General features: G+C 41.8%; 1 long non-coding RNA gene, 1 other non-coding gene and 1 pseudogene across 3 annotated transcripts; 1 reads left to right on the top strand and 2 right to left on the bottom strand.

The window, feature by feature from the left end:
• The first annotated feature begins 71 nt into the window (after positions 1-71).
• On the top strand, positions 72-8,718 carry LOC139035572 (uncharacterized). Of its 2 annotated transcripts, none has more exons than XR_011488172.1 (2): positions 72-357; positions 8,535-8,718. It is a non-coding gene; the product is annotated as an uncharacterized lncRNA (long non-coding RNA). The 2 variants fall into 2 exon arrangements; XR_011488173.1 differs by lacking the exon at positions 8,535-8,718 and adding an exon at positions 6,243-7,824.
• Positions 7,577-7,649, bottom strand: TRNAK-UUU (transfer RNA lysine (anticodon UUU)). The gene has a single exon. It is a non-coding gene; the product is annotated as a tRNA-Lys (tRNA).
• A 5,466-nt stretch (positions 8,719-14,184) lies between the features above and the next one.
• LOC110137704 (NADH dehydrogenase (ubiquinone) complex I, assembly factor 6-like) lies at positions 14,185-15,526 on the bottom strand (annotated as a pseudogene).
• Between the last annotated feature and the right edge of the window lie 3,216 nt (positions 15,527-18,742).

Here is an 18,742-nt window from a genome sequence, read left to right on the forward strand (position 1 = left end):
CGGCCTGGTCAGGTGGGCGGCACCCGCGTGACAATCGGCGGGTCACGTGACCCCGCGACAGCTCCTCTCCAGTGATCCGGCAGTACTGACTCCCAGTCCCTCCAGTCCCAGAGTGAACCCGAAGCTCCTGCGGCCCGCGGTGGATGGTGCAGGGCATCGGCGATGGTTCACGTTCAGGCGGTTCCCGGGACTGGTGGAGCAGTCGCTAATGCACCTCCACAGTTGCCAGGCCTGCGATCGCAGGATAAGCGCACCAGAGGATAGAAGCCCCAGGTGGGGAGGCCGAGCGGGCGAGCGAGGAAGGAAAGTCTCCCGAGCCGTGAACGCGGAATAAACAGTCGCCAGACCTCCTGGGAGGTAAAGGGCGTCCCAGGCCCAGGAAACTTTAGAAGCAAAAAAGTGGAGACTTAAAACCACAGGCCTGTGTGATGGGAAATGCTGTGGGGCAGAAAGGGGGTGGAGTTAGGTAGTCAGAATGGCTCAGCTAGACAGTGTATCACAAGATTACAAAAATGGGAACTACTTATGACTGGGGAAAAGATGTGTACTTTCAGAGCAAGCTTCAGGCGACCTGTTTCCTGGCTCTGGAGTGGGTTCTTCTTCAGTGGTTAATAATCTCCCAGTAACTGCCCCTACATCCCCTCCTCACAGACCAAAATGCTACAGACAGGGTAGGTCCTGTTCTTACTGCAAGTGATAAGACGTTGCTTGTACTTTGGTTGCAAACTGGAGAACACCCAGAGATAAGACAGGTCTTATACCCAGAGAGAAATTCTGCAGGGGTTTACATAGAAAGTCCGAGAATCAGGATTTCATACAGTAGGAAATTGAAAATCAGCCCAAAGATTTGCATTTTAGAAATCTCTTGTTGAGTGGTTGGATGGATAAGAAACCAGTGAGGGAGACTTTTTCTTTTTTTTTTTCTTTTTTTGGAATTGGAAGATAATGAGAGCTTTAATTCCTGCAGTGGGAAGGGAAGAGAGTTATAGATCCAGGAAATAGTGGGTATCTGGAAGCAGAGAGGTTAAGGGGCTTGAAGGCTGCTGACCAGTGAGAGCACAGATATTTGTTGAGTCAAGGACCCTGTCTTCTTTGTTCACCACTGTATTATCAGAGCACAGTTGAATCCCTCACTGCAAAAGGAGATAAAAATAGTGCTGTCGTGAGGCATTATTTGGCTAGTAGGTAATTTTTTAATCATAAAATTGCATTTTAGAATTAGAAAAAGTGGTAAGATCAGAAAAATGAACTTTTAAAAATAAAAGTCTCTTAAAAATCATGATCACTTATATCTAGGCTTTAGGTACCTGTGAAAGTGAAAGTTGCTCTGTCGTCTGACTCTTTGCAACCCCATGGGTTATACAGTCCATGTAATTCTCCAGGCCAGAATACTGGAATGGGTAGCCTTTCCCTTCTCCAGGTATTTAGCAGTTATATATACATAGCTCATGGGCTTCCCTGGTAGCTCAGTGTTAAAAAAAATTCTGCCTGCAATGCAGGAGACCCAGGTTCTATCCCTGAGTTGAATAGCTCTCCTGGAGGAGGGCATGGCAACCCACTCCAGTACTCTTGCCTGGAGAATCCCATGGACAGAGGAGCCTGGAGAGCTACAGTCCATAGGGCCGCACAGAGTCGGACATGACTGAAGTGACTAAGCAGCAGCATCATACACACCTTATGTTGGGAAATCAAATAAAGAAATATTGTCTCTCACTTTTTTTAACTTTCCAGGATTCATCAAGAAATTCCTCTTAGAAGGTCAGTTATGCTATTTAATAGAACAGAGCTTGTAGCAAAGGAAGTAGACATTAGATCTCTCGGTTTCAGATCCCAATATTGCATATTTACACTAATTTCTGTATTGCTTAAACCTAAATTTTCATCCTCACTAACAAATGCCTGAGTACTTCACCATTTAGGAGAGACATTACCCAATTACTTAGGGAGGAGATCCTAGAACCATTGTCAGAAGAGCCAAGTTCATAATCAGGTAGCTGTCCCACAGGATCAATAATTTTTTTTTCAGGATCAATAATTTGGGGAGAGTTCAAAGCAAGTTAAAGGTGAGAGCAAGAGGTCAAAGTGGGATTTCAGGACTGGGCAAGTGCCATAACTCCCCTTTCTGTGATACTCAACTTATCTCAGGAGAGAGAAGTAATTTACATAGAAGAGCCACAAAATGAAGAAACTGGACCCAGATAAGGAGACTATAAAAATTACTAATGAAAATACTTAGAGATTATTGTTGAGAGATATTCCAAACATATTCCAATTATCCCCTCTCTGACCAGTATATCAGACAATCAGAAAAGTAACAGACAATCATTAAAATTTTAAAAAACTCATCAGAGTCCAATTAAATGTTCAGAGCCTAGCAGTAATAGTAGCAAAAATGAAAATTAATGGTTATTTAACATTATAAACTGTTCAGTTTTGTATATATACTACATTGCCATCAATTTTGACAGTGTGTACATGTCCATCCCAAACTCCCTAACTATCCCTTATATGAATAACAAAAACAATGACACAGATATGTATTATGTAGATGATTGTTTTCTCTATTTTTCTTTTTATTAAAGACAAATAAAATATGATTTAACTTCCATATCTATGAAAGTGAAAGTTGCTCAGTCCTGTCAGACTCTTTTCCACCCCATGGACTATACAGTCCATGGAATTCTCTAGACCAGGATACTGGAGTGGGTAGCTATTCCCTTCTCCAAAGGATCTTTCCAGCCCAGGGCTTGAACCAAGATCGCCTGCATTGCAGGCAGATTCTTTACCAGCTGAGCCACAATATCTATAGCATCTAATAAGATTAGTTTATCAGAAAAAGAATTCACTGTCAGACAATGTATGCATATTTTTGGCTCATAAAGTGGAGTCATTAGTGTAGAAGGAGAGCGGTGGGAATGACTAATTTTGCCTGAGGAAGTCTTTCCAAGAGGAAATGATTTGAGCTGGCTTCCAAAACATGAGTTGGCAGGGAAGGAGCACGGGCAAAGCACAGAGGTGTGGAAGAAGATAGCATATTGAGCATAGGGTTTATGGGGATAGCTAAGGAGAAATGTGCCATGATGATCTCACTTCTACCATATTCCCTTCTCCCTCAATTCCTTTCCCACCTCCCACTCCCACCACCTACTTGAAGGTCTAAACTTACATTTTATCACCCTGTCAATCTCTGACTTCTCAAACTTGAGTAAGATTTCATAGCCCTCTAAATTTTTCTCCATCAGAGCACTTATCTCAGTATCATAATTGCCTGTCCATTTGTCTGACTTCTCCACTAGTGTGAAAGTACCTTAAGTGCAAGTTCTGTATTTACTGCTATATTCCTAGCCCTGGGCACATCTCCTGGGAACTCATCTTCAAAGACCTGGGAGATCCCAGCCTGCCCTACCTGCTGATTCTTTGTGGGTAACAGGTAGAAGGGGAGGGACATCCAGAGAGGATACCTGGAAGGGACAGTAAGACTCTGGGAGAGTTTAGCAAAATAGTAAAGAAGCTGCCTGCCAGTGCAGGAGACCTAAGAGATGCAGGTTTGATCCCTAGGTTGGGAAGATCCCCTGGAGAAGGAAATGGCTACCCACTCCAGTATTCTTGCCTGCAGAATCCCATAAACAGAGGAACCCGGCAGGCTACAGTTCATAGGACTGCAAAGGGTCAGACACGACTGAAGCAGCTTAGCATAGCACACAGTACAATAGTGCATAAAGAGAAAGACTGACAAAAATTACTTTAGAAAAAATAGGTTGAAGCTGAGTGATAAAGTAAGGGAAGGAGGAAATTCTTGATCAAGGTTCTGTGTACTAGATAAATGGTGCCTTATCTCTCACACCACCTGTGTGAAATTATCATCCATATTTTACAGGTGAGGAAATGGGATCTGAGAATTAAAATAATTTGGCCCAAGGTCCCATAGATAGTTGTCAGAACAAGTATTTGAACCCAAGTCTTCTATGCCAAAATCTATTGCTTTTATGTTTTCCAAACTTACTTGAAAGCTAGGCTGAAAATTGTATTGAGATTTTATTCTTAAGTCTGTGGAAAGCTAGTGAAATGTCTTAGCTGAAGAGTGATGAGACCAGAGTTGAAATTTGCTCAGGTCAGTTTGTTAACATATATAGGAGGAATTGAATGGGGAAAGTCGTGTGCAGGTAGATTAGGTCTGGGGTTGTTGACTCAGAGCTCTCTAAATAACTGACCATTCTCACGTGCTGTGAGGCTCAGAAAATGCAAACCCAGATTCACCTGGGAAGGGTGAATCTTCATTTTTCTTTTCCCACGTTGGCTAGCCAGAACAATAAGACTTAAGCTTTGTTTGGTTTGTCAACATTTACAGAAGTGGAGATGACCAAAATTGGCTATGCTCTGTGACTCTCTCTGTGCCCATTCCAGTTCATATGGAAGCATCACTACCTCTAATGTACCCTGTTACCTCCAGCTTCTCAGTGCTATGTCCAGAATTAAAGTATGCTATCCAGTTCCCCACTACTAAACATTACAGTGTTCCTTAAGGTTACTAAAAATATTCTGTGTCAAGTTTGTCTTCTTTTTGAGCCTTATCCCCTCTACTCTCTTATTTAGTCATATAACTGTTCCAGTTATTTTTTCAGGCTTGTTGTTGTTTAGTCACTAAGTCGTGTCCAACTCTTTGCGACCCCATGGACTGTAGCCCACCAGGTTCCTCTGTCCATGGAATTTCCCAGGCATTATACTGGAGTGTGTTGCCATTTCCTCCTCCAGGGGATCTTCCTGACCCAGAGATCAAACCCAAGTCTCCTGCATTGGCAGGCGAATTCTTTACCACTGAGTCACCTGGGAAGCAACCCCTTTTCAGGCTTACCCCCTCATTCTTTTTGTTTAACATTTTTCTTTTTTTAAATAAATATTATTTATTTGGCTATGCCACATCTTGGTTGTGGCATGTGGGATCTTTGATCTTCATTGCAGCATGCAGGATCTTTAGTTGTTGACATGTAGGATCTAGTTCCTCCACCAGGGATTGAATCCAGGCCCCTTGCATTGGAGCACGGAGTCTTAAGCACAGGGCCACCAGGAAATCCCACCCCCCAACTAATTGTTAACAACTTTTACTAACTCTAGACATACATTTCTTGCAATAATTGGCCTTGTCCTGTCTCTCTCCAGTCCTGGCCTACACACAGATTTTTTTTTTAATTGCCTGGATATTTACATGGGAGTTTTTCTTTCATTTTGGTAAAACTAAAGTCCTGAGGGAACTTTCAACAGACCTGAGCAGAAGGAGTGACGGTGGGGAAGAGGGATATGGGTCAAATGCAGTGATGTTTCAAATACAAAGTGACCAAACTCAGCCGCTAACTGGGGAAAACAGGGATGGAGACAAGTGAAAGAGGAGAGAAAAAGGTGCACCAGTCTGGTTCCCCGAGGGAATGATGGGGCCACTGAATGAATACAAAATGAAGCGCCAGTTTTGGAGAAAAAGATGATGAACTCTGAAACATGCTGCACTGGAGGAGACTGAAGGACGGCAGAGTTAAAATGTCTAGAAGGGCCAAGGAAATACAGGCTGGGAGCTCCAAAGAGAGCTCTAGGAATCATCTGCTCAAAGATAATTGTTGAGATCATAAAAATAGTCAAGAGAAAATGGGAAAATGGAAGGAAGATTAAAAAGGAAAAAGAAGACTCTGGTAAGAGAAGTGCGTGAGGGATAAAAGGAACGTAAAAGCGGGGATATAACAGTTAGCAGAGTAGACTGAGATCAGGGATGTAGATGAGGGTAAGGGCTTACCTGAGAATTTATTTTTAGTTGCTTTTAATTTTTATTTATTTATTTTTAGCTGTGCTGGGTCTTTGTTGCTGCAGGGGCTTTTCTCTAGCTGCAGAGAGCAGGGGCTGCTGTTTATTGGTGGTGCTTGGGCTGCTCATTGCAGGGGCTTTTCTTGTTGCGGAGCACGGGCTCTGGGGCACAGACTTCAGTAGTTGTGCCAAGTAAGTTCTAGAGCACAAGTTCAATAGTTGTGGTGCATGGGTTTAGCTGCTCTGTGGCATGTGGAATTTTCCCATATCAAGGATCGAGCCTGCATCTCCTGCATTGCTGGTGGATTCTTTACCACTGATCCCACCAGGGAGGCTTACCGCCTAAGTTTAAAATACAAATGTGTCATAAGAAGCCCTCACAGTCAAAATATGTTGATTTTATCTCCATGACATGCCTTTTGCTTTCAAGGAATATAGGACTCCTGTTATTTCAGGGGGAAGGAGGTCTAACAACCCAGATGAGAAGAAAAACCAGACTTCAGAAAGAGCAGAAATCAAGGGCCTGACTACACTCCCATCTCCTTCTCTTTTATGACTTCTGTTCTCTGAGTATTGACTCCGCTGGTCAGTTTTCTCTTCGCTTGTCAAGTTACTTGAATGTCTTTATAATCCCTAATTCCCCTGTGACTTGACATTTATTGCACAACACCCAAAATTTTCCATGACTTTCCGGCTTGAGAATCCTCTCATTCTCCTACCTATGCCTGGAGATCCCACTATTTTCTAAAGCTCTGTGCAAATCAAGATGTTTTTTTCATTGTTCTTTCTTTTCTTGCCTTGCTGTGCAGCTTGCAGGATCTTAGTTCCCTGATGAGGGATGGAACCTGGGGCCCGGGCAGTGAGAGCACCCAGTCCTAGTCACCGGATCACCAGGGAAGTCCCAAATCAAGATTCTTCTGATCGCCCTGGAAGAATAGTGTGCATGTTTCATAATTTAACCAGCTACCTACAATGCACACCTAAGTTGCTTCCAAGTGTTCTTAGTTACAGGCAGGGCCACAATGACATTTGTACACTGTACCCTCTACAATTTTTAGAGGGTACTGGTTGCCGAGCTAGTGTGTTTTCGTCCTTTCTCACCATCAATACCTTGCTTTTCATTTGGAAATTTGATCCATCAGTTTGGTAGCTTGGATGAGGCTGAGCTAGCCCTGGTTTAAGCCACTGTGAAAATGCTTACTTCATTACTGTCTTCCAACGTTAGTATTTACCTTTTCATTGTTACTGTTGATGCCCTGAAATTAATTTTTAGCTCTAGCAAGATGCATGACTTCTACATCATAATAGAAAAAGAAGGTGGGTCATTCTGGAAAAAATAAGGAGATAGGAAGAAGTAACATGAATATATAATTAACCAAAAATACAAAGAATAAATGGATAGAAATAAGCCCAAACTATCTAAACCTATGTAAATAGGTTAAACTGAAAGTGGCTATACAGTCCATGGCATTCTCCAGGCCAGAATACTAGAGTGGGTAGCCTTTCCCTTCTCCAGGGGATCTTCCCAACCCAGGGATCAAACCCAGGTCTCCCTCACATTGCAGGCAGATTCTTTACCAGCTGAGCCACCAGGGAAGCCCAAGAATATAGGAGTTGGTGGTCTATCCCTTCTCCAGGGGATCTTCCTGACCCAGTAACTGAATCAGGGTCTCCTGCATTGCAGGCAGATTCTTTAAATCCCCCCATTAAAGGACAAAGACTCTCAAATTGGGCAAAAAAAAGCCTAAATGTTATTGTTAAGAGACACCTTATTTTGTTTATTTTTTGGTGCCTGGACAGGGACTTGAACCCTGGACCCTCAGATTAAAAGTCTGATGCTCTACCAGCTGAGCTACCCAGGCTGTTAAGAAATATTGTAGATGAAGTCAAGATGATGACACTGAAAGAATGGTCAGAGATATACCAGAAGAATGTAGACAAAAAAGGGAGCAAGGAAGGCATGTATTAACATGTGAAAAGAGCTCAAGATACACACAAAATTGAATAAAGCAAAGATGAATATTTTTAATGATAAAAGGTACAACTCACAAGGAAGATTGACATCAAAACTATTAGACACCTAACAACAAAGAAACAAATATACCTAAAGCAAAAATCAGAAGAAATATAAGGGAAAAGAAAAAATTATATATAGTGAGACATATGAACATTTCTCTGAGATTATTTTATCAAGTGTAGAAAAAATGAGAGCATCTTGAATGATGTCATTAGTAATTTAAATATAATAGACTTAGAATCTTATATCCTACACAAATATATAAAAGTTGTGTATCTCATATGCTGTTATTAGCTGTCCATAGGACATTTAGAAAAACTGGCAAAAATGTAAACATTACAAAAAGTAAAATTCTTTTTTTTTCCTACTCAAGTTTTCCAACTCATTTTGCAGTGTTTTTTTTTTCTTTTTTACTCAGAGGTTTCCAACACATTTTATTTTGCAGTGTTTTTTTTTCAAGTAGAATTGTTATAGGATAGGTTCTTTGACCATAATATATAAAAATTGAGGAGGAAAAATCTAAACATGTAAAATTCTAAATAATTTTCGGGCCAACTATAAAAACAAATATGTGGCGTCCCAAAGACGAAAGAACAAGGTGAACAAGGAGGATCTTGGAATGCAGGAACAGAAAAAAACAGATCTTTATCGTCCCCCAGGTTGTTAACTATTTAAGAATTTTTAGGCCCTCCTGAGCAGTATAACTTGTTTCCCCTCCCACCCCATACAGGGAGAAGGTGTTTGCTTTACTCTTCCCCCACCCAGTGTACTATCCCACTCCTTGGACCCAGGCTGTAAGAATGGACCAAGGACCCACGTTCAATGTCGGCTCTCCCAGACTATCAGGAAGCCGGCCCACTGTGCCAGCAGTGACTATCCTCTCCCCCACTCAAATAAACTTTATTCTCCTTTCATTCTGCCTCGTGTCTGGAATTCTTTTCTAACCCTGGCATGGACCACAGCAAAATACTCCTAGAAGCATATCAGAAGAATAATGTCTCCTGTCCAAACATTTTATTGCAGGAATGCAAAACTGGTTAAACAATAGAAAATGCATTAAGGCAATGTTTATATTAAATAGCTTGAAAGAGAAGGACCATATTCTAGAAGTTAAGAAGGAAGTTGAAATGGCTATTCTAAATTAGACATCTTGATGAAATAGAAATAGAATAGAACTTCTTTAACAAGAAAATGAATGTACATATGAAACAAAAGGCAATAGAGTTTGTTCCGTGAAAGTCAAGGGTAAGATAAGGATTCCACTATCCTTAATAAAATGGACTGGAATGGGTGAATTTAACTCAGATGACCATTATATCTACTACTGTGGGCAGGAATCCCTTAGAAGAAATGGAGTAGCCATCATGGTCAACAAAAGAGTCCAAAATGCAGTACTTGGATGCAATCTCAAAAATGACAGAATGATCTCTGTTCGTTTCCAAGGCAAACCATTTAATATCATGGTAATCCAAGCCTATGCCCCAACCAGTAATGCTGAAGAAGCTGAAGTTGAACAATTCTATGAAGACCTACAAGACCTTTTAGAACTAACACCCCAAAAAGATGTCCTTTTCATTATAGGGGACTGGAATGCAAAAGTAGAAAGTCAATGGAGAAGGAAATGGCAACCCACTGCAGTATTCTTGCCTGGAAAAGTCCATGGACAGAGGAGCCTGTCCATGGGGTTACATGACTGAGCAGTGTGCGCAAGGGTGGAGGGAGACAGGTTGGTAGCAATAAAGTGGTAGAACTAAAAAAAAAAAAAAGTAGGAAGTCAAGAAACACCTGGAATAACAGGCAAATTTGGCCTTGGAGTACAGAATGAAGCAGGGTGAAGGCTAATAGAGTTTTGCCAAGAGAACACACTCGTCATAGCAAACACCCTCTTCCAACAACACAAGAGAAGACTCTACACATGGACATCACCAGATGGTCAACACCGAAATCAGACTGATTATATTCTTTACAGTCAAAGATGGAGAAGCTCTATACAGTCAGCAAAAACAAGACCGGGAGCTGACTGTGGCTCAGATCATGAACTCCTTATTGCCAAATTCAGACTTAAACTGAAGAAAGTAGGGAAAACCACTAGACCATTCAGGTATGACCTAATCAAATCCCTTATGACTATACAGTGAAAGTGAGAAATGGATTTAAGGGACCAGATCTGATAGACAGAGAGCTTGATGAACTATGGACAGAGGTTCGTGACATTGTACAGGAGACAGTGATCAAGACCATCCCCATGGAAAAGAAATGCAAAAAGGCAAAATGGTTATCTGAGGAGCCCTTACAAATAACTGTGAAAAGAAGAGAAGTGAAAAACAAAGGAGAAACGGAAAGATATTCCCATTTGAATGCAGAGTTCCAAAGAATAGCCAGGAGAGATAAGAAAGCCTTCCTCAGTGATCAATGCAAAGGAATAGAGGAAAACAATAGAATGGGAAAGACTAGAGATCTATTCAAGAAAATTAGAGATACCAAGGGAATATTTCAGGCAAAGATGGGTTCGATAAAGGACAGAAATGGGATGGACCTAACAGAAGCAGAAGATATTAAGAAGAGGTGGCAAGAATACACAGAAGAACTGTACAAAAAAGATCTTCATGACCCAGATAATCACAATGGTGTGATCACTCACCTAGAGCCAGACATCCTGGAATGTGAAGTCAAGTGGGCCTTAGAAAGCATCACTATGAACAAAGCTAGTGGATGTGATGAAATTCCAGTTGAGCTATTTCAAATCCTGAAAGATGATGCTGTGAAAGTGCTGCACTCAACATGCCAGCAAATTTGGAAAACTCAGCAGTGGCCACAGGACTGGAAAAGGTCAATTTTCATTCCAATCCCTAAGAAAGGCAATCCCAAAGAATGCTCAAGCTACCGCACAATTGCACTCATCTCACACGCTAGTAAAGTAATGCTCAAAATTCTCCAAGCCAGGCTTCAGCAATACGTGAACCATGAACTTCCAGATGTTCAAGCTGGTTTTAGAAAAGGCAGAGGAACCAGAGATCAAATTGCCAACATCTGCTGGATCATCAAAAAGCAAGAGAGTTCCAGAAAAACATCTATTTCTGCTTTATTGACTACACCAAAGCCTTCGACTGTGTGGATCACAATAAATTGTGGAAAATTCTGAAAGAGATGGGAATACCAGACCACCTGATTTGCCTCTTGAGAAACCTGTATGCAGGTCAGGAAGCAACAGTTAGTACTGGACATGGAACAACAGACTGTTCCAAATAGGAAAAGGAGTACGTCAAGGCTGTATATTGTCACCCTGCTTATTTAACTTATATGCAGAGTACATCATGAGAAACACTGGGCTGGAAGAAGCACAAGCTGGAATCAAGATTGCCAGGAGAAATATCAATAACCTCAGATATGCAGATGACACCACCCTTATGGCAGAAAGTGAAGAGGAACTAAAAAGCCTCTTGATGAAAGTGAAAGAGGAGAGTGAAAAAGTTGGCTTAAAGCTTAACATTCAGAAAACTAAGATCATGACATCTGGTCCCATCATTTCATGGGAAATAGATGGGGAAACAGTGGAAACAGTGTCAGACTTTATTTTGGAGGGCTCCAAAATCACTGCAGATGGTGATTGCAGCCATGAAATTAGAAGACACTTACTCCTTAGAAAGAAAGTTATGACCAACCTAGACAGCATATTAAAAAGCAGGGACATTATTTTGCCAACAAATGTCCATCTGGTCAAGGCTATGGTTTTTCCAGTGGTCATGTATGGATGTGGAAGTTGGACTGTGAAGAAAGCTGAGCACCAAAAAATTGATGCTTTTGAACTATGGTGTTGGAGAAGACTCTTGAGAGACCCTTGGACTGCAAGGAGATCCAACCAATCCATCCTAAGGGAGATCAGTCCTGGGTGTTCATTTTAAGGACTGATGCTGAAGCTGAAACTCCAGTACTTTGGCCACCTCATGCAAAGAGTTGACTCATTGCAAAAGACCCTGATGCTTGGAGGGATTGGGGGCAGGAGGAGAAGGGGGTGACAGAGGATGAGATGGTTAGATGGCATCACTGACTCGATGGACATGGGTTTGAGTAAGCTCCGGGAGTTGGTGATGGACAGGGAGGCCTGGTGTGCTGCGATTCATGGGGTCACAAACAGTCAGACACAACTGATCGACTGAACTGAACTGAACTGATCCTTAATAAAACTGTCTAATCAATGAAACAAGACACATTTTGTAAAGGAAGAGACAGAATTATCATTATTTGCAGATGATAATTATGTCTACTTAGAAAATTTGAGAATTATCCAACGAAACTATTGAAATGAAAATAATTTCAGTCAAGACCTGATAAAAGATAAATATATAGAAAAAGAAATCTTTTATATTTATATAAATATTTTATATTTATATGTTAGCAATAACACATTAGGAAATCAAATGGAAAATTTTGGTTCACAAAATCAAGTAGGTTAGTATATGTAAAACACCTAGCACAGTTCCTAGTAGATAAGGTTATATGAATAATCTGTAACAATAAAATATTGATTTTATAGATTCCTAGAGGTGAAATTACCAAGACAAAATATACATTTTTAAGATTGTTGATTTTAAAAAAGATTCTTGATATATGTATCTAACTTTTTATTAAAGTATAATATGCATATAGAACTCTGGTAGTCAGTGTCTAGATCAAGAAGTAGAACATCTCCAGCACTCCAAAAGTCCTCTGCATGTCCCCTCTTGGTCCCTAGTCATTCTCCTCCCAAGGGTATCTCTTTTTTTTATTATTCTTTTAATAGAAGATTGATTTTTCTTTTTTAAAATATTTATTTATTTATTTGGCTGCACTGGGTCTTAATTGTGGCATGTGGGATCTTTAATCTTCCTTGCAACATGCAGGATCTTTAGTTGCAGCAGGATTTTTTTTTTTTTATAGTTTTGGCATTTGAACTCTTAGTTGTGGCATGCAGAATCTAGTTCCCTGACCAGGGATCGAATTCGGGGCCCCCTGCATGGCATCTTAGTCACTGGAGAACCAGGGATGTTCTGCCACAGTATTTCTGACTTCTGACCACACTGATTAGTTTTGCTAGTTTTACACTTTATTTGAGTGGAATCATACCTATGTACCCTTTAAGCCTGGCTTCTTTTGCTCAGCATTACATTTATGAGATTTATTCATATTTCTCATGTGCTTGTAGATTACTCATATTGCTATATAGTATTTCCTTGCATGAGTTTACCACAAGTTTCCATTTTTCTACCCAGCTACTAGTACTTTCCAATTGGGGGCTATTATGAAAAGTACTAAAAAAAAAAAAACAGTACTGCTGGGAGCACATATGACACGTATGATACCTGTCTTTTGGTAGACATGAGGACAATTTCCTTTTGCATACCTGCCCTACCCATGGCTTCCCAGGTGGTGCAGTGGTAAAGAATCTGCCTGCCAATGCAGGAGATGCCTGAGATGCAGTTTCAGTCCTGGTCCAGAAGATCCTCTGGGGAAGGAAATGGCAATGCACACCAGTTTTCTTGCCTGGAAAATTCCATGGACAGAGGAGCCTAGCGGGCTACACTACAGTTCATTGGGTTGAAAAGAGTTGGACACAACTGAGTGACTGAGCACACTCACACACTAGATTGAAAAGGAAATGTGCTTATTCACCTCCAGAAGATACTGCCAAGCAGTTTTTCAATGTGACTATACCAATTTACACACCAAAAGACACATATGAGAGTTCAGTTGCTACCCATACTTGCTGATGCTTTTTCATTTGAGCCATTCTGATGGAAGCGTAGTGTTATTGCATTATGGTTTTAATTTGCATTTTCCTGATGACTAATGAAGTTGAGCTCCTTTTTATATGTTTATTGCCCATTTTGATATATTGCAAAGCATCAATTGCCATTTTCCTAGTAGGTTGCTTTCTTTCCTATTGACTTGTAAGAGGTTTTTTTTGTTTTTGTTTTTTTTGTCTGCATCAAGTCTTAGTTGTGGCACACAGGATCTTCCGTTGTGGTGCATGAACTCTCTAGTTGTGGCTTAGTTGCACCTCGGCATGTGGGATCTTAGTTCCCTGACTAGGGATTGAACTCTCATCCCCTGCATTGCAAGGTGGATTCTTAAACACTGGACCACCAGGGAAGTCCCTTGAAAAAGTTCTGAATATATATTCTTGCTACAAGCCCTTTGTTAGATATAAGAGTTGCAATATTTTACCCCACTCTGTGGATTGTCTTTTTACTCCCTCAGTGGTATCTTCTGGTGAATAGAAGTTCATAATTTCAGTATAATCTATCAAAATTTTTCTTTGTAGTTAACACTTTTTCATGTCTTGTTTTTTCCCAACCAAAATTGTTTTTTCAGTACCATAAACTTATTTTATATCTTTTTCTCTATGACCAAATACACAATGATAATGAAAGTAATGTGTTTTTCTGTTGTCAAGATGGGGGCATGCTAAGTCACTTCAGTTGTGTCTGACTATTTGCAACCCCATAGACTGTAGCCAGTTTCCTCTGTCCATGGGATTCTCCAGGCCAGAATACTGGAGTGGGTTCCCATTTCCTTCTCCAGGGGATCTTCCCAACCCAGGGATCAAACCCACATCTCTTATGTCTCCTGCACTGGCAGGCAGGTTCTTTACCACTAGCGCCACCTTTGATGCCAAGATGGATAGAATATGTTAAAATCCACCTATTTATTGAATTTCTTTAAATAGTCCTCCAAAGCATCCTGATAAAAGGCAGGAAGTTTTCACTTTTGCTTTTGTGGAAGGACCCAGAATGCCTTAAGTGCAAGTGTGCCTGGCTACTAATGACATAAATTATGTCTCTCACATTTTTATCATTGGTTCTTCTGTAGAAAGTTCTCTTGTGAAATACCACATGTTGTATTCATCAAACACACGAATATCCAAGGGAAGGAACATCATCCTTCTGCTACTATGATAGTACATTGCTCTTTCTTTGTGTGATGCAAGGGCTTCTCGTTGCAGTGGCTTCTCTTGTTCCCCAGTATGGGGCTCTAGAGCACACAGCCTAGTTGTGGGACGCGGGCTCAGTAGTAGCGGCTCCTGGGCTCTGGAGCACAATCTCAATAGCTGCGGCATATAGGCTTTATTGCTCCATGACATGTGGGATCTTCCTGGACCAGGGATCAAACCTGCATTGGCAGGGGGATTCTTCACCGCTGAGCTTTTGAGAAAGCCGATAGTACTTTGCTCTTAAGCATATGACAATACCTTGTGCTTTTCCAGTGTTATTTGCAGCGTGAACTGCACCGAGACTATATACCCAGTATTTCTAGTGTTAAATAAAGAAGAGAGCTCTGTGTGTTTTCATCCTAATTTTCCAGTTTCTACATATTATTATATACTTTGTCATCCAATTTTTTTCTTCTTCATCAGTGATTTTTAGGAGCCATTTTTTATCAGATTATGTCTTTTGACAGCAGTCTCCCATCCACTTTTCTCTCTCAGTGACCAGTGTGGGGGCCTGGTTTTCTAGCCTTACTGGGGCTATGTGAAGTCAGTCTGGGACCCAGAAACAGGGCCTGCTTTGCTGGTGCACATACCTTCCACAGCTCAATAGCCACAGGCTGATGGGGTGGATTATCACAGTATATATAGTCCACAGTTTTTGTTTTGTTTTGTTTTGCTTTTCAAAACTGCATTCGCATCAGTCCAATTGTTTCCTCAGAGACCGAGTCTTTAACCAGCCTGAACTAGTTCTGCATCGAACTGATTCAATGCAAGAGCAGAGCTCTGGGCTTCTGCAGGGAGCAACAGGGAACATAAGCAACCATCATGATATTGTTTCCACAGCAGCTCCAGGTAGTAGCAGCCTATGCTCAAGCTACTCGCCACTGGCCGTGGCCGTGCTCCCCTCGGGTCCCATGAGTCTGGAAGGTGGAGGTGGTAGCACACACTGGGGATCCCAAACTGCTGCTGCTCTTTTTTTTTTTTTGGCTGCACCTCATGGCATCTTGGTTCCTTGACACCCGGCCCTTGCATTGGAAGCATGGAGTCTTAACCACTGGATCACCAGGCAAGTCCCCCAAACTATTTCTTAAAGTAGGTGAATTGCAATATACACAGTCATTGTTGTTCAGTCACTAAGTCGTGTCTGACTCTTTGCGACTCCATGGGCTGTGGCATGCCAGGCTTCCCTGTCTTTCACTATCCCAGAGTTTGTTCAAACTCATGTCTGTTGAGTCAATGATGCCATCCAACCATCGCATCCTCTGTCTCCCCTTTCTCTTCCTGCCCTCAGTCTTTCCCAGCATCAGGGTCTTTTCCAATGAGTCGGCTCTTTGCATCAGGTGGCCAAAGTATTGGAGCTTCAGCATCAGTCATTAGATGTGAATAAATGCTTGTTTTGTCATATTCATCCCAGGCTTTAGCAAGTTCCCAGCTGGCCTGAACATCTTGCTTTTTGGTAGTACTGAGACTTGAATGGTGCCTGACTTACTCCATTACTAGCTAGAGAGTTGCATCATTTACCAAATCAGATACTGTTCACAAAATGCCCACCTTACATCAATAGCATCTCTTTGGTAATGTGCTTCTTCAGGGCTACTTCTGGAGGGGTGAGAGGTTGACACATTCTTCCCATTAACATGTGTATTTCATGTCTCAGAATGGCCTATGCCAAGACTGTGCTTGAGGAATCTTGGAAAGACAGTTTAAAAATAATAATAGATAGTATTTAGCAAGCACTTATTAATTGCTCACTACAGATAGTATATTTATCAGTAATATCAATATCCATCAATGATAACATTTATTGTGTAGTTATTAAGGCACTATGCTAAGAGCTTTGTGCGTGTTATCCCATTTCATCTTCACAGTAACTCTATGAGGCAGGAAGGCTTTTTATCCCAGTTTTAGAGATGAAGGAACTGACGTTCAGTGAGGTCAAGGAAATTTCCCCAAGGAACTTGACCTGTAAGTGCTGGAACTAAGTAAATGCCCAAACAGGATAGAAATGCAGGTATGCCTATTCACAGCTTATATTAGCTCTCTGGTCATACATGTGTATCTAACAGACGTGCTGTACAAGCCAGTTTGATGCAGCTGGAAAAGTCTTTCCTATAATTGTTGCAGTAAGGTTAGAATATTCCAGCAATTAAGACTTCACAATTCTACTCTCCCAGTTCATCCCACCCTCCCCTTCTCCTTCTGCATCCACAAGTCCATTTTCTACAGCTGTGTCTCTATTCCTGCCCTACAAATGGGTTAACCACTACTGTGGATAAAATAGAGAGTGGGAAGCTGCTCTTTAGGAGGGAGCTCAGCTCAGGGCTCTGTGATGACCTGGGGGGGTGGGTGGGAGGTGGGGAGGGAGACTCACGAGGGAGGGGGTATATGTTTACATATAGCTGATTCACTTTGTTGTATAGCAAAAACTAACACAATGTTGTAAAGCAATTATACTCTGACAAAAGATAAATAAATAAAAGACACAGAAAAAAACTTCACAATACAATTGCATAGCATGGCATAAAAGACTGTTTGTGATGTAGCCCTGCCCCGCCCCCCCGCCCCACCAATAGAACCATTCTGCTTATAGTGCCTTCAGAACTTCACGGTATTTGTGGCTTTCTGCCTTGAGACAGAAAGGGCATGTTCTGTTTCACGTGCCCTTCCACACAATTATTTGTCAAATTCCTTTAAAATTCAGCTTAGACAGCGTCTTTTCCATCTAAACCTCCATTTAAACATCTAAATCTTCCCTAATTTCCACCTGACAGCATTAACTCTTCTGTTCTCTGTATCATCCTCTTGCATGCATGCTAAGTTGCTTCAGTCACGTCTGACTCTTTGCAACCCTGTGGACTGTAGCCCACCAGGCTCCTCTGTCCATGGGATTCTCCAGGCAAGAATACTGGAATGAGTTGCTGTGCCCTCCTCCAGGGGATCTTTCCAACCCACAGATCAAACCCCCATCTCTAATGTCTCCTGCATTGCAGGGGCGGGTAGCTCAGTTGGTAAAGAATCTGCCTGTGTTGCAGGAGACCCCGGTTTGATTCCTGGGTTGGGAAGATCCCCTGGAGAAGGGATAGACTACCCACTCCAGTATTCTTGGGCTTCCCTGGTAGCTCAGCTAGTGAAGAATCCACCCACAATGCGGGAGACCTGGGTTTGATCCCTGGATTGGGAAGATCCCCTGGATAAGGGAAAGGCTTACCTACTTCAGTATTCTGGCCTTTAGAATTCCATGGATTGTATAGTCCATGGGGTTGCAAACATGACTGAGTGACTTTCACTTCACTGGAGGGGCTGATAGGCTTCCTAGGTAGGGCGCTACAGGTAAAGAAGTGAAGTGAAGTGAAAGTCACTCAGTCTTGTTCGACTCTTTGCAACCCCATGGACTATACAGTCACTGGAATTCTCCAGGCCAGAATACTGGAGAGGGTAGCCTTTCCCTTCGCCAGGGGATCTTCCCAAACCAGGGATCGAACCCAGGTCTCCTACATTGCAGGCAGATTCTTTACCAACTGAGCCACCAGGGAAGCCCCCCTACTTAATATGAAAATGTGTTGCTCACTCATTCATTCAACATGAAATACTGTTCTTTTCAGGCAGTAGGCTGTTTTAGGAGACAGAGAGTCAATGAACACTTTTGCAGAAGGAGGACTATATGCTAAAGCACGGACAAAAACTAGCTATTAATAGTGGCTCTGACTGGCTGAAATAAAGACTAGGTTTCCACAAGTTGGGATGGGTAGGGAGAGCATATGGTAGGAGGAAAGTGTGCCGGGATATTCTGATTCAGCCCAAACTTTGGAAAACAAGAGCTGGTAATCCAGCTGGGCATTTACTGGAATCAAAGTTCATGCTGTGCAATAGGATGACATCTGTTCAGCATCTTGGGTCGGTTTTGAGTCCTTGTGAGGAAAGGAGTTAGGACCAATGCCGAGAGTTGTCTGGAAAGGAGACTTTGAGATACC

The sequence above is a fragment of the Odocoileus virginianus genome, chromosome 6 (assembly GCF_023699985.2).
Source record: "Odocoileus virginianus isolate 20LAN1187 ecotype Illinois chromosome 6, Ovbor_1.2, whole genome shotgun sequence".
Lineage (NCBI taxonomy): Eukaryota > Metazoa > Chordata > Mammalia > Artiodactyla > Cervidae > Odocoileus > Odocoileus virginianus.